Genomic DNA, 16,687 nt, shown 5'->3' with positions numbered 1-16,687 from the left:
TTTCAACTTATAATTGGTTTGTGGGAACATGAGCCAATTTTAAGTTGAGGAGCATCTGTGTGTATGTATGTGTGTGTGTGTGTGTGTATGCATATATAGTTTACACACATATATACACAAATATTTGTATATATAGTATTCTATGTTGGTTGTGTTTATAAACATATATATAAAGGCACACACATATGTACGTATAAGAGAAAAGAGAAGAGATTTACTACAAGGAATGAATGTAGTTACAGTACCTGAGACGTGATAAATCCCAAGATCTGCAATATGAAAAGTGGAGAACCAGGAAAAGTGGAAGACATAAGTCCCTATCTGAGTCTGAAGACCTGTGAGTCAGGAATGCCAATGGATATGGACAGGAGTAGATGATTACTCCAGCTCAGACAGTTGATGTGCCCTCCCTCTGCCATTGGTTTTACTTGGGTCTTCATTGTATTACATCACACCCTCCAACACCCATGAGGTTGGTCTCTACTCAGTTCACTGATTCAAATGCTAATAACTTTTGAAAACACCCTTACAGGCCGGCGCCGTGGCTCAATAGGCTAATCCTCCACCTTGCGGCGCCGGCACACCGGGTTCTAGTCCCGGTCGGGGCGCCGGATTCTGTCCCGGTTGCCCCTCTTCCAGGCCAGCTCTCTGCTATGGCCAGGGAGTGCAGTGGAGGATGGCCCAGGTGCTTGGGCCCTGCACCCCATGGGAGACCAGGAAAAGCACCTGGATCCTGGCTCCTGCCATCGGATCAGCGCGGTGCGCCGGCTGCAGCGGCGGCCATTGGAGGGTGAACCAACGGCAAAGGAAGACCTTTCTCTCTCTGTCTCTCTCTCTCACTGTCCACTCTGCCTGTCAAAAAAAATTTAAAAAAAAAAAAAAAAAGAAAGAAAACACCCTTACAAACACATCCAGAAAGAATGCTTATTTCAGCTATTAGGGCAGGTCTGATCAAGCTTACACAAAATGAACCATCACAGATAAGCAGTTTCCCCTTTATCCCTGTGTTCAAAAACATCAACTCACTACTTTATGCTGTTTATAACTGAGAATCAAATAATGTTGCAAATGGATAGGATCCACCAAGATTTTTATCACTACTTTTTTTAAGTCACTCTTTACTATAAAATTAACATACAGAGCTATTTATATTTAATGTACATAGTATTATGAGTTTTTAGATAAGTATAGATCCATGAAACCATCATCACAATATTCTGTAAACATATCTATCACTTCCAATAGTTTCCTTCCACCCTCATCATTTAGTATTATTATTATTAATTATCTGTTCTAGCATGGGCACTACAAAACATGAGAGTGGCAAGGGAGTGTACTGGGTGGCAGGCTTCCAGGACTGGAAGAATTTTGTTATCATGCCAAAGTAATGCTTGAGTCCTAATAAAATTCTCACCCTCAATGACACATGCACTAAGATACCTTTCCTTGTGTGCATCAAGAGTCTTCATGGTATAGCATTGACAATTGTGTATCTATACAAGTAGAAGCGATGTGCCTATCCATATGATTTCTATCATAATCTTATATGGACTCTAACCCCTTGGTTAGTAGTCAAGTAGAGCAACACTATAAAAAAATCCTTCAGGGACAAGGATGGATGTAACTACATTCTGTGTTTAACTTACTCATTTCTAAATACTTTTTGAAGGAGTAATTTCTGCAGGAATATGACATGAGTATGTGCAAAATCAATTTGAACACAACTCTGATCCATCTTTGAGCCTAGAGTGTAGTGTGAGAAACAGATCACAAATGAATATTAAATTCTTTCAGGCTATTAAAGTTGCTATGGGGGAACCAGCTCTGTGGTATAGCCAGTTAAGTCACCATCTGCAGTGCCAGCATCCCATATGGGCACTGGTTCAAGTCTCAGCATCCCACTTCCAGTCCAGCTCCCTGCTAACGTGCCAAAAAAGAAGGAGAGGATGGCCCAAGCGCTTGGGCCGCTGCACCTATGTGGGAGACTTGGAAGAAGCTCCTGGTCCCTGAATTCAGCCTGGCCCAGCCCCAGCCATTGCAACCATCTAGGGAGTGAACCAGCAGATGGAAGACCTCTCTCCCTCTCTCTGTGTCCCTTCTTCTCTCTCTGTAACTCTGCCTTTCAAAATAAATAAAATAGATCTTTTAAAAATTGCTACAAATGAAAGAAATAGTGGATTGATAGAATTTCTGAGAAGTTGACTTTAGATGAGATGATATTATGGTTTCTCTAAAGGAAAAATACTTAAATCCCTTATATATGAATGGTGAAGTCAGAAGGACAAGCAAGAAGAGATATAATCTCCCTCCAAATAGTAATGCAACACATCCTACAGTATAAAAAAGTATTACCTGTCATTGGAACTAGAAGATGGCCTGGTATATATGTGGTTAATGACCTTGTCAGTGGATAGATGTATTAGCTGCGGGAGCTAGTGAAGAAACCATTTGTTTGGAGGAGTTCGGGTGAATTTTAAAGATATTGGAAAGTTTCTAATTATCTTTAAGGATATAGTATATATAACGTAACTTACGTTAAACAGTAATACAGTATTGCCACAGCATGCACCATGGACTGACAGCAAGGTGGCAAGAAAAATTAGGATACTGTTGTACATGAGCACCTTAACCGACATCTAAACTGCAGCGTCAATCACCTATCCCAAGGGCACAGATTTAGAAGATTTCACTTGAACTTCCCCAATATATCTCCCACAGATCTACCAAGAAAACAGCATAGTAACTAGAGAAAAAACAAACTCTCTTGGCTGTAATTATACCTTCAGGAACCAGCATAGAGTCCATGGAGGAGACCCACTGGACACACTGTTTACAGATCTTAGCCATCAGTTGTCAGATCCTCACAATACCCAATCAAAAAGGGTGAGCATGATGCTGCTGCAGAAATACAGAGGGCAATTCGATTGGAATCTTCCTCAAGATTTACAAATATTCATTCCCCTTTTCCTAGTTTATAATTACAGAGGAAAATCGCAGCTGGTCCCTTTGAGCAGGGATACTGGAATTGTATCTAAGTACTTTGCTGCAGGATGCTTACTTTCATACCTGGCCTCTAAACATTTTTTAATATATTTGGAAGGCAGAGAAAAAGAAAGAAACTTTTAAAGAAGAGAGATCTCTCTCCAACTGGTTGGTTCACTCCTCCAAAAAGTGCAATAGCCAGGACTGGGCCAGGCTAAAACCAGAAGGCAGGAATCCAAATCCTCAAGCCAACACTGCTATCTTTGAGGGTGTGTGCCAGCAGGAAACTGGAATCATGAGTGGAGACAGGACCTGAACGCAGGCACACTGGAATGGAATGTGGGAATCCAGAGCAACGTCCCAGTTTCCATTCAATGTCAGGACCATGGTACCCCTTCCCCCTTTTTAAATGAGTTCTACATCCAAAGGCTAATTCATCTATCAAAACCAGGCTAAAAAAGCAGGACTTTTATTGGCAATTGACTTTATTTTTCTGATTCTCTATTCTTCATTTTTTAATGTTTTTGTTAATAATTTTGTTGATTTAATAGCCATGGTAACAGTCACCTGAGTTGCCCCTAAGCAAATCATGATCCATTAACTCAATCTATACTTCTGTTAGTCTTCCATCCCCTCTGGATACCACTTTGCTACTTATTTTTTTTTAATATTTATTTGACAGGTAGATTTATAGACAGTGAGACACTCCCCAAATGGCTGCCAAGGCCAGTGCTCTGCCAATCCGAAGCCAGGAGCTAGGTGTTTCTTCATGGTCTCCCATGTGGGTGCAGGGGCCCAAGCACTTGGGCCATCTTCCACTGCCTTCCCAGGCCACAGCAGAGAGCTGGACTGGAAGAGGAGCAACTGGGAATAGAAACCAGTGCCCATATGGGTTGGCGGCACCGCAGGTGGAGTATTAGCCAAGTGAGCCACGATGCCAGTCCCGCTACTTATTTTAATAATGGAATCTTCTTTACTGGCTAGAGAGTCTATCCTATGTTACCTCTTATTATCACTGAACTGAGATTTTCAGTGGAGTCTCTCACTATCTGTTTTGTCCAAGACAGAACAAATATTTAGTGATGCTGCTGTCACTTTTACTTTGGTAAATGACACATACTTCATGATTGCAGTAGAGTCTTTTTTTTTTGAAACAAAATGCAATTCTTGCTAATTAGTATCAAATTTTACCTCTAGAACATATGAACGCATGCATATACACTGCACACACATATACAATCATCACTTCATCCTTTCTTCCTGTCATGATGAAAACTTCTGTGTCATTATTTTAAGTCCAGTAGAAATTAACCACTATATATTTTTAAAACTTGTGTTCTTAAAAATCCATAAAATATAGAGACATGATAGCTGGAAATTAAGAGTTATATAGAAATTTAGTCAGATTGATAGATGCTTAGTGGATAGGTAGACAGATAGGCAGTTATGTAGGAAGGTAGATAGACAGATAGATAAGGACAGTTTGTTAATTCTAGCTATGATTCTAGAATTAATTTTAGATATTATGTGAAAAATGCAGAAGGAGTGGAGACATACTGAAAAGTCAAAAAACAACAAAAAGTTTTCAACAGAGAGGACAGATTTGATTATACTTTAGAATAAAGTAGGGTGGAGTAAGGGAATGTGGGCTATTATAAAAGAGAAGATAAGTGTGTGGCCGCTGCTCCCATATTCTTCATTGCTAAGTGAGGCATGGCTGACAAAGTGTTCAAAGCTTTGAAAGGGTTTCAGCCACATTTGGACTCCCTTACAGAACTCATAAAGCCAGAGGTGGGCTGGCTGCTGGTGTGTATAGGGTGGAGAGAACAGTACTGCTACATTTAACAAGGACTTAGTGATCATTAAAGGATAGGTGTGGACACAGTCTATCGGCAAAGCTAATTGCACACTTTGAGAACTTCAGGGGGATGGTTTTAGCTGCACTTATCCCCACTTCAAAGTTGCTGTCTGCTAAACGGACACAGTTTAAGCCATCACTTTCCATAGGGGCATGGGGACTGGCTCATGAAAATTGAGCAGACTAATCTAGGAAATAGCTGCAAATTAATAAATAAATTCTGATATTATGTAGATTGATATGCTTATTTCAAACTCTTGAGAAAATGCAAAAACTTAAGGGGGGTAATTTTAAAGAACTTTTTCAGCTGCTTGATTTAATGATCTATTTTTTGAGTTTAAAAGAAGAACTTCAGAGGCCCATTTTCCTTTCAAGAGAAGGATTAAATAATCTTAAAGTAGTTTGATGTGCAGTTTATGTTTGCATTTTTTATCTAATCAGCCGAACAAATATAATTAATTCAGACAGTTGTCTCTATGGTCTTGGAGCCTGGTAGGAACTGTACCATTACAAATGCAAATATGCTCCTAAAATAATGAGAATGTCATTATCACCTCTTATTCATTTACGTGGCCAGAGAGAAAACTGAAATAGCATTTATTATGTGAGTGAATCCTGTAAAGAGTGCAGAAACTACTTTGAGCAATATATAAGGCTAGCTATGACTTTCTTTAGTGTCACTGGGGCAGGAAGATAGAGGGCATACTACAATGAAATAGGCACTGGATTAGGCTTTTACTCTGGAATGGAGGTTTTATTGTGTTTCTGAGTCTGTACATATGTAAGACTTTAAAACATCCAAGGCTTCATTCTTCACCTGTTAAGTGGGCACTGATCCCTTCCGCCCTGCTTGCTACTAAGTATTGTTGTATGAAACACGTAAAGTAATATTCCTATGTAAAGTATGGTTGTAGTTGATTACATATCAGACTGTGCATATGGGTGTGCTTTGTGATTTCTCACCTTGATAATCCTTCAGTGATCACAAGCTAATACTGCTGTCACCACAAAGATTAGGGATTTCTTTTTTACAGTTCTTTTGTTATGTTTCTAAGCGACACCCAATTTCTCTTTTTAGGATTTCCCTTCAGGTGCTTTGTTAAAGCTCTTTCCCTCCATGTATTTGTATTTTGATTGCTCTAGGAAGCATTCCATTCACTTTCTGACATAACCAAACCTTCCTTGAAGCTGACATAATTTGCCTATGACTACATCTATGACATATCACCCTTCTTCTTCATCTGGGGTCAAAAGACAATCTATGCTGTTGTCACCATTTCCATGTGCTAGTCATGCCTCAAGCTGGAGTCAGCCTCACAACTTCACTGACATTTTACCATGACTGAATAGTCAGAGGCTATGTTTTGCCTCACGATGACTGATCTTTATGCAGCATTTAATACAGGTGACCAGAAAATTGCCTCTAGAAAATTACAGATGTAAACTCTTTGTGAGGATTACTGGCAATACACACTGCTTGTTTTAAATATACAACATATGATTTGGGATTCTAGATACAATTAAATATTTATAGTCATTGCTTTTTTTCTGTTATGTTTCAGAACATAAAATTACTAAGAAATGTTGTGGTTATATTTTCATTTTGTTTTGTTTTGTAATCATTTTTCAATTAGAATATAATTTAATGTTGAAAACTAGTCTGAATCATAAAATTGTTTTTAGTTTAAAATAAGATATTGAAGGCCAGTGCTGCGGCTCAATAGGCTAATCCTCCACCTAGTGGCACCGGCACACCGGGTTCTAGTCCCAGTCGGGGTGGTGGATTCTGTCCCGGTTGCCCCTCTTCCAGGCCAGCTCTCTGCTGTGGCCCAGGTGTGCAGTGGAGGATGGCCCAAGTGCTTGGGCCCTGCACCCACATGGGAGACCAGGAGAAGCACCTGGCTCCTGGCTTCGGATCAGGCCGCGGTGGCCATTGGAGGGTGAACCAACGGCAAAAAGGAAGACCTTTCTCTCTGTCTCTCTCTCTCACTGTCCACTCTGCCTGTCCAAAAAAAAAAAAAAAAAAAAAAAAAAGATATTGAGGGGGAATACCTAACTTACGACTGTAGAAACACCTATGATTCAAGTTGTAAGGGACACGGAAAATTACAGATATTGCCATGTAGGTCTTAATAAATTGCACCTTCTAAGGTGAGACAACTGCATGTTATTTCCCATTTTTATTGTGTAACTGAATTCTTTGATGAGTTACATAATTCTTTAAATTTTATTTTTGTTATCTATTAACTGCAAATAACCATTATTATTATCATCATGCATTAATATGAAAATTAAATGGGAGAATGCTTTTATAGTCTTGGGCCAGCATTTTGGTACAGCTGGTTAAGCCACTGCCTGCAATACCAGCACCTTATATGAGCACCAGTTGGAATCCAAGTTGCTCCACTTCCTGTCCAGCCCTCTGCTAATATGCCTTGGAAAGCAGCAGAAGATAACAGGTGGTTGGGCTCCTGCCACCCACCAGGGACACCCCAATGAAGCTCTTGGCTTGGTCTGGCCTAGCCTAGACTGAGACAGCCATTTGGGGGGCAACTAGTAGTTGAAAGATCTGTCTGTCTCTGCCTCTCTCTCTGTAACTCTGCCTTTCAAATAAAATAGATAAACCTTAAAAAAAAAAAAAAACAACTGATCAGAATGGTGCTACTCACTTAGGCAAGCAGTTTTAAATATTTCACTGGTTATTGCTTGAAGAAATATTTATTTGGTATCATATTCTTAATGGATAAAGTAAAATCTCAACATTTAATATTAATTCCTAATTTTATATTCTCATGATTAAGAATCAGGATAGATTCAATATTTCTTTGATGATTACTTTGCTGTATATAACACTGGAAAGTGTTATCTTTTAAAAGTCAAATAATTATGTTGTGGTATTGTTTACAGGTAACACTGTCCAAGATTGCTCTGGATGGCAGGATTAGCAAAGGATTAGTTGGGAGGAAACAAGCAAAGAGACTAATTGGAGGACTGTCTTAGAAGATTCTTAACAGAAAGAGTCCATGATAAAGTGATAACTATTGTTGGAGTCAGATTTTCAAAAATGAATGAAATAGGCCTGCAATAGCATGTTCACCTACTTAGAGCTTTGTCAGGGTGTTGGAACAAGATGAGGATTTCGGTTTTGGTGATTGGGTAAATGGTGATTCCAATAACAAAAGAAACAGGAGAGAGGGAACACATGTGGGGAAAAATGACAAGCACATGCTTAACAGTTAATTTTAAATTTCATCTAATTTACTGCATTTGTACATGAGGGAGTAATTATCTCAGCAGATCTAGAAGTGAGGGAAAGTTCTGAGTTAGAAAAATAGATTGAGAAATATTAGGACACATTGTTTTTAGTATCTGATATTCATAAATAAAACTGTGCTACAGAAATCATCATGTTATTATATGGCTAAATGTAACTGAGCTATTTGCAACACTAATAGTTTTTGAAAGACACTGAGCTCCTTCCAGCAAAGCCCTAAACAGTTGGCTTCTGAATCATAGTTTAAAACAAAAATACAGGACATTGTGGTATTTTTGAAATATTCATTAAAATGAAAGCCATTAAGAATTTGGTTTGTTCGCAGACAGATGTCAAATAGGAAGATTATGTGGGTGGGTGACAGAAATCATTACCACACATGCCACAAAAAGACTATTATGATGAAATTAACTGTTCCTCATAAGTATGGCCCCCTGTACTTAAAAAGGCTTGGTTAATGTGTACCTTTTCTTGTGTATATGAAATGATATATATTAGTTCAACTATGTCTGGAAATGTCTTTCTACCAACATTGTTTATATTTTACTGAGACATGTTATGCTCAAAGTCAGGAGACTGTAGGAGGAATTGAAAAAAAATAAGCTTCGGTGTACTAAATGTCAACTCTATGCCAGTGAGTCTTATATATATGAACTCATTATGAAGAAAATTATCATTATTTTGCAATTAGAACAATGATGCCTTACCCAAGGTCACACAGTGAGTATTAGGAGAGTGAGAATTGGAAATCAGGTCCAAGAACAAAACCCATGGCCTGCCAAATGCAGCCATAAACACCAGAGTCTTGATGAAATCTAATTAATAGAACACACTACTTATATGAACATTTGACCTATTTTATTGAAATTTTTAAAATTTACTGGGATATATGAAGAACTAATTAGTGCAAAGTGGAGGTGTTAAGAAAGTAAAGAAAGTAAGATTGATCCTATTATCATGTCAAGTGTGTTAAACCTGAAGAACTCTTCTAAGAGAATAATGCACAACCTCTACTTTGGTGTATGCCTGTGTTTGCTTGTGGGGAAGGGAACTTAAGGGCAGATCTGGAAGAGGTGGTGTATAAGTATGCTCATATTACACAAATTATTGTTTCTGGGACACCTATCCTGATGATTTTTTTTTTTCTACTAAGCTTCAGTGTTTGCATTTGTTTCATCTGATCAGTCAGGCAACATGAGCCTACTTGGATATTTTCCTCAAACCATGAACTACATGTTTTCTTTTTTAGTGCATCAATATTGACCTTGCTAGATGGTCAACAGATAAGGATTTTTGCTTCTATTCCTCATCACTCTAGATATTCTCCTAAAGCAAAAATTGTGTATAGGTCACCATGTTACACAACATTGAAGCAACAAAAGTTGAAGAAAGTAGATTACTATCAGTGTGCACATATGTATGTATAGTGGAAAGTACCTAGGTGATGGGGGGCAAGTTTTGTTCCAGTATGACTGAAAAAGAAAATGGCAGCTCCAGATATGACATCAGAGTTTGAGGTATTAATATCAGGGCAGTTTTGGAGCCCAACTGAGAAAGGGATTTGTCAGCTACAAGTGAAGGCAAGCATCGCATATTGCACATGCCAATGATCAGAACACAGAACATGAGTAGAAAATTAACTGAGAATACAACTGACAGTACAATTGACACATATAATGCCAGCGATTTTTCTGATTATAGGAATCCTTGTTGAGAAGGGAAAACAAATGTTCGCCCAGATAGACAGTAAGTCTGAGGAAATGAGGCAACTGGTAAAAGTAGAAAGATATATGAAGACCACACCAAATACAAAACATTACCAAAGATTATAAGGAATACAAAAGATTGATATAATCCAACATTAAAAGTCAATGAAAGCACATAAAAGACTTAAATATATGAAAAGGTATACCATGTTCATAGATGCTTTCACTTAATATGAAATTTTAAATCACTTGAAGACAACTTTAATTGCCATTCCAATAAAATCTATACCACAAGTGTTAAAAAATTTGGCTATATCAATTTAGATGAAAAATATATTCACAGATAAATAAAAAATGATTTTAAAGTATTTTGAAATTATTTAATAGATCATGCATTTTAAATCTAACACGCCACATTGATGTTCCTCTTTTTTCCATATTTTCATGCTTTGGGATGCTGAACTCTGTGGGCCATATCAACTAGTATCCTTGATTGTCTGGCTTCTTTGTCCATAGAAAGCATGAATAGGCATTCCCTCCCTATTATATCTCTACATAAGATCAAAATATCTATATTTACAGCTCTTAAAAACAAGTAGAATTATGGAGACCCTGATAGACGGCCCTATATTTTGTTATACCTGAAGTATAGTTCTCATCTTGTTATGCTTCTTTTGTCTTCTCTGCTACAGTGTTCTTAAGAATAGTTACCTTTTATTAATTAGTACCCAAGAACATATTTATGATATATTATCCCTGCAAGAACATAAACTATTGACCTAACTATAAAATTTAGTTTATATTCAGAATCAACAATTTCCATAAGAAGTTTTGCAGGTTTCAATTTAAATAAATTTTATTAGTTAAATATAAATTATGTAGCTGAGGGTGTAAGTTATTTTTTGTAAATAACGACACTATTATTTTCTTAGAAAATGACATAGGAGAACATTTAGATGACTTGGGTATTGTTATATTTCAAATATAACACCAAAAATATAATCCATGAAATCAATAACTAATAAGCTGTACTTCCTTAAAACTTAAACCTTTTATTCTATGAAAGACCGTATCAAGAGACTGAGAAGGGAAGTCAGAGTTTTGGAGAAGATATTCCCAAAAAACATGCCTAAAGAAAGATTATTGTTCAAAATTTATTTTTTAAAAAATAGTGAAACACACCAATAAGAAAACATAATTTAAAAAACCAATAGAAGAACTGAAGAAACATCTCAGCAAAATGATACAGAAAGGACACATCAGCATCTGATAAGATTTCTCATCTAATTTCATTAAGGAAATGCAAATAAGAATACAGCTACACACCTATTAGAAAGGCCAAACTCAAAATAACGATATCAAATGTTGGAAATGATGGGGAGTAAGAACTCTCATTCATTACAACTAGGAATGCAAAATGCAACCAAATATCTCTTAGTTTGAAAGATAGTTAGGTAGCTTCTTATAAGACAGACAAAACACATTCTTACTTTGCAATCCAGCACTCACACTTCTTGGTATTATCCAGTTGAGTTGGAAACATGTCCACATAAAAACCTGCACAGGGAAATTTATAGCAGCGTTATTCATAATTGCCAAGATTTGGAAGCAAGTAAGATATCTCCCAGTAACTGAATGAGTAAACTATGGTACATACAAGCAATGGAACATTATTTAATGTGTATTTGGGTTGGAACACTGCCTGCAATGCCAGTCCCAGTTGCTCCACTTCCAATCTAGTTCCCTGCTAATGTACCTGGGAAAGCAACAGAAGATGACCAAAGTACTTGGACCCTTGTACTCATGTGGGAGACCCAGATGAAGATCCTAGCTCCTCACATCTGCCTGGCCCAACCCTGGCCATCTAAGCCCTTTGGTGGGTGACTCAGTGGGTGGAAGATCTCCCTCTGAATTCTCCCTTTCTCTCTGTAAATTTGCCTTTCAAAAAATATATATATCTTTTAAAAATGATGATGTATGAAGCCATTAAATGATACACTAAATGCATACCATTAAATGAAAGAAGCCATATGATTCCCTTGGAAAAGGCAAAACTACAGAGAAAGTAAAAAAAAAAAAAAAGATCCATGGCAATCAGGAATTAGATGGGGCTGGGGCAGGGGAAGGAGAAATGTGGAATGCAAAGACTTTTTAGAGCAAAGAGACAAGTTTGAATGGTTATACAATGGTGAATGTGATGGTTAATCATATTCATATGGTAAATATTATTACATATTTTTCCAAACTATAGAATACACAACACCAAGAGTGAATCCTATTGTAAGTGATGCACTTTGGGTTATAATAATGTGCTAATGTAAGGTCAACAATTGCAACAAATATATCATGCTGGTTCAGAATATTAACAGTAGGGGAGGTTGTGTGGTTCTGGACAGAAGTATATAGGAGCCGGCACCGCGGCTCAATAGGCTAATCCTCCGCCTGCAGGGCCGGCACACTAGGTTCTAGTCCCAGTCGGGGCGCCGGATTCTGTCCCGGTTGCCCCTCTTCCAGGCCAGCTCTCTGCTATGGCCGGGAGTGCAGTGGAGGATGGCCCAAGTCCTTGGGCCCTGCACCCACATGGGAGACCAGGAGAAGCACCTGGCTCCTGGCTTCGGATCAGCGTGATACACCGGCCACAGCACACTGGCCTCGGGGGCCATTGGAGGGTGAACCAACAGCAAAGGAAGACCCTTCCTTCAGTCTCTCTCTCTCTCTCACTGTCCACTCTGCCTGTCAAAAAAAAAAAAAAAAGATAAAAAAAAGAAGTATATAGGGACCTTGTACTTTTTGCTCGATTTTACTATGAAACTAAAGCAGCTGTGAGAATGCAATCTACTGAATTATTAATATGAAAAATGGATGTTTTTTCATCCTCTTTTGTTCTTATTGTAACTGTTTTTTGATTAGATACAGATTTTATATATATATATATATCACTTATTCATATATGAATTCCAATGGGAATGGACTGATATTACTTATTAAATCATCTGGGAGGTGAATGGAAGCCCTAGGGACATAAGGCTGCAATAACCAAGTTTTCCAAAGTGACAGTTATATTGTTCTACATTATAGATGTCTAAGACACTAGGTGAAGTGATGGGGAAGACAAATCAAGAAAGAGGGAGAAAGAAGGAAGATAAATCTGCACAATAAAAGAAGAAGCTAGAGCCCGATTTTCAGAAGGAGACAAGTAATTTTTCAAATGGAAATATCTTACATAAATTTCTGAATTGTTTACCTGTATATCTGCAAACTTTGTAAAGAGTAGGTTAAGTTCAAAGGTCACACCATGTATATGAGCTGGATAGTGGGGGAATTACTAAACAACTGCTTCAGAGAAATTTGATAACTTTGTCACAAGCAATCGTGGGTAATGCACCGAAATCTCAACTTGAAGGAAGCCCAGTATTTCTGAGATTATGTAAAGGGAAGTCAAGCTTTCTTGTCCAGCAGGATATCCCCATTAATATTAGAGTTGCGTATTATAGTCATTGTTTGAGGTATACGAATCAGTGTGTTAATATTAAGATCTCTGGGAATATCCCAGGCCAAGGTCCAGCTTGACACCTTTTTGGGTATCTTAAACTATGTCCTCAATCAGGAACAGGTAACACCAGACACATGGGGAGAACTGGAAACATAACAAATCACTGAAAAATGATACACTCCAAACAGATCATGGAGACTGGAACCATAAATTGGATATTTTGAAGTGTTCATCTCAAAATTGTAAAGGCAGTATTTTAAATGCTCATCATACAATAATTCCAAGCCATTTGGATACTGGCAAAAAATGAAAGAAATATTAATTTGGAGATACTACATTGGAATACTGCTATATTAAAACAAATTTTTACAAAAAGAAAAACAAAACAGACATAACTAACAGAGCATTATATAAATGGTGGCTTACAAGCACTTGTTGGGAAGAGGGAGTTATTTATTCCATTTTGTCCCAAATGAGGCTTAGAAGGTGGAAACACTTTTTGTGGGTGTTTGTGCAAACATGTATGTGTGTGTGTATAAGCATGTGTTTGTGTACATCTGGGTGTAATTCCTCTTGAATCCAACTTATGCATTGTTAACATTGTGTAGTCTTAGTAATTTCTGCAGTTCCCTAATGCTGTATTTATATTGGCTGAAACAGTGCGTGAAATTTTGCAGTATAGTGCATGATCTATTTATTCAGTGTTTGTTGAAACTTGCTGTTTGCTCTATAGTACCCAGGGTTAGAAATTTATAGCCAGTCCAGGTCTCCCACGTGTGTGGCAAATCCCATATCCTTGAGCCATCACCGCTACCCATGGGTTGTGCATTAGCAAGATGCTGGAACTAGAAGTAGAGAGAGGTCTTCAACTCAGGCACTCAGATATGGGATACATACTCCCAAGCGGCATCTTAACTGCTATGCTATATACTCATCCCTTCCATTTTTCTTGAATTTTCCACATCTCTGCTTGATCCCTCACTATTCCACTAAGAATCTTTTCGTAACTTGTAATACTCAGTCTTATTTTCTAAATTGTCTTCAAATTCCTACTTTACTTGATATTCTTTCCTGCTGCTTTTTAAATCAATTGCAATTTTGAGAAAACTTTTATTTCTTCCTATCTCAAATTACTTTTAAATCTGGAATTGTTTTTTTCATCTCTTTGTAAGTGCACTGCCACTTTGCCTCTCTACATAATTCCAACATCTGTGTCATGAAAATATGAAGCATGTTAATCTTTCATATTCTACTACAACTGAAAACTGTGGTGGATCTTCTAATTTTGGCAAGCAGAGGACTTTCTGGGATATGTGTTTGAAAACTGATTTCAACCTGATGTAGCAATATTTATAACACTATATCTACATTCTTTAAAGGATATAAAATTCCAGAGACCAAAGTTTTAGCAAAAGAATCCTCTATTACCTATTGGACATCATAACTATTTTCTACTTACATATTTTCACATGGAGAAAATTCATTTATATATATTTATATAATTATACATTTCCAAGTGAAAGATCACAAACATCATTATTCTTCTTTTAATTCAATCAATTTTTGGCACTGAGTTACAATTTCCAGAATAAAAATAAATCTACCTAATTTATTTAAAGCAAAAATTTTACTCTATTTTCTTCCATCTTCTTCAACAACTCATTGATAAATTCAGTCTAACAGTCAGTTACAGATAAAACTGCATTCAAAATGGAGTTTCCCTAGTCCCACTACTATGTTGCTTTTATATAAATTTTATTGCATATATTCAAGGTATACAGCATGATATACACTTACATGAAAAGTGTATACACAGAACAGAATAACATATCCATCATCTCACAGAGTTACCTAGTTTCCCATTGTGGCAAAAGCAGTTATAATACCTATGTAACAAAAATCCTGATTACGATACACTATTAGTAAAATATAATCCCTATGTTGTATATTACATCTTTGGACATTTGCCATTTTGTATTTTTTGAACTACATCTCCCTGCTTCCTCCCGAACGTTTCCATTCTAAAGCCCATGGAATTTGGATGTATGGAAACTCAATCATGCTCTCAAGTTTGCACACTTTCATTGCTCTTAGCCATATTTATTATGGCCTCTCAATCTAAACAACATACAGAGTTCTAACAGACAGGCCTGGATAATCTCCTTTTACTTCTTAAATTTAAAAAAAAAATTTATTTATTTGAGACACACACAAAGAATTCCCATCTAATGGGTCGTCACTCCCCAAATGCCTACGATGGCTGAGACTGGGGCAGAGCTGAAAGCAGGAGGCAGGAGCTCAGTCACAGTCTCCCACCTGGGCGGCAGGGATCCACATACTTGAACATTACCTGCTGCCTCCCAGGGTACACATTGAAGAAAGAAGGAATCAGAAGCAGAGCTGGTAGTCAAACACAGGCATTTGAACACAAGTTTCAGGAATTCCAACCAGTATTTTAAATATTAGGCCAATTGTTCATCCCAGTCTTCTCTTCTCTAAACTTCACTTTCAAATTTCAGTATTGTGACTTTTCTGAGAAACCATTATAATTCCTTTTATTCTACCAAAGAGTCTCCCACAAAGTACTTCACTGTATCTTGACCTTTCTTTCTCTTCTCTTGAAGATACAATGGTTTAGTAAGTGGAAATTTAGCTATGTACATGTAAGAATCATTTTGTCAAGAACTGGTGATGTGGCATAGCAGGTAGAGCTACAAACTGCAGTGCCAGCATCCCAAATGGGCACCAGTTTGAGTCCTGACTGCTCAGTTTCTGATCCAGCTAAATGCTAATGCACCTGGAAAGCAGGGTTAGATGGTACAAGCCCCTGGACCCCTACACTTATGTGGGAGACCCCAAGGAAGCTCCTGGCTCCTGGCTTCAGAATGGCCTTGCTCCAGCCATTGTAGCATTTGGACAGTGAACTAGTGGATGGAAGATCTCTTTCTCTCTCTTTCTGCCTCTCCCTCTCTCTGTAGATCTGTCTTTCAGATAAATAAATAAATATTTTAAAAAATTATTTTGTCAAAACTCATAGGTAGGGGCCAGTGCTGTAGCACAGCAGTTTAGTCACTGCCTGTAGTACCAGCATCCCATATGGGTGCCAGTTTGAGACCCAGGTACTCCACTTCTAATCCAGCTCTCTGCTATGGCCTGGGAAAGCAGTAGAAGATGGCCCAAGTCTTTAGGACCTGCACCCACATGGGAGACCCAGAAGAAACTCCTGGCTCCTAGCTTCAGATCAGCCCAGCTCCAGTTGTTGTGGCCATTTGAGAAGTGAACCAGAGAATGGAAGACTTCTTGCTCTCTCTCCGTCTCTCTCTCTTGCACTCTCTCTCTCTCTCTGCCTCTGTAACGCCATCTCTCTCTCTCTC

Source organism: Oryctolagus cuniculus, chromosome 18 (genome assembly GCF_964237555.1).
Source record: "Oryctolagus cuniculus chromosome 18, mOryCun1.1, whole genome shotgun sequence".
NCBI lineage: Eukaryota > Metazoa > Chordata > Mammalia > Lagomorpha > Leporidae > Oryctolagus > Oryctolagus cuniculus.
This window is presented reverse-complemented; position numbering follows the sequence as displayed.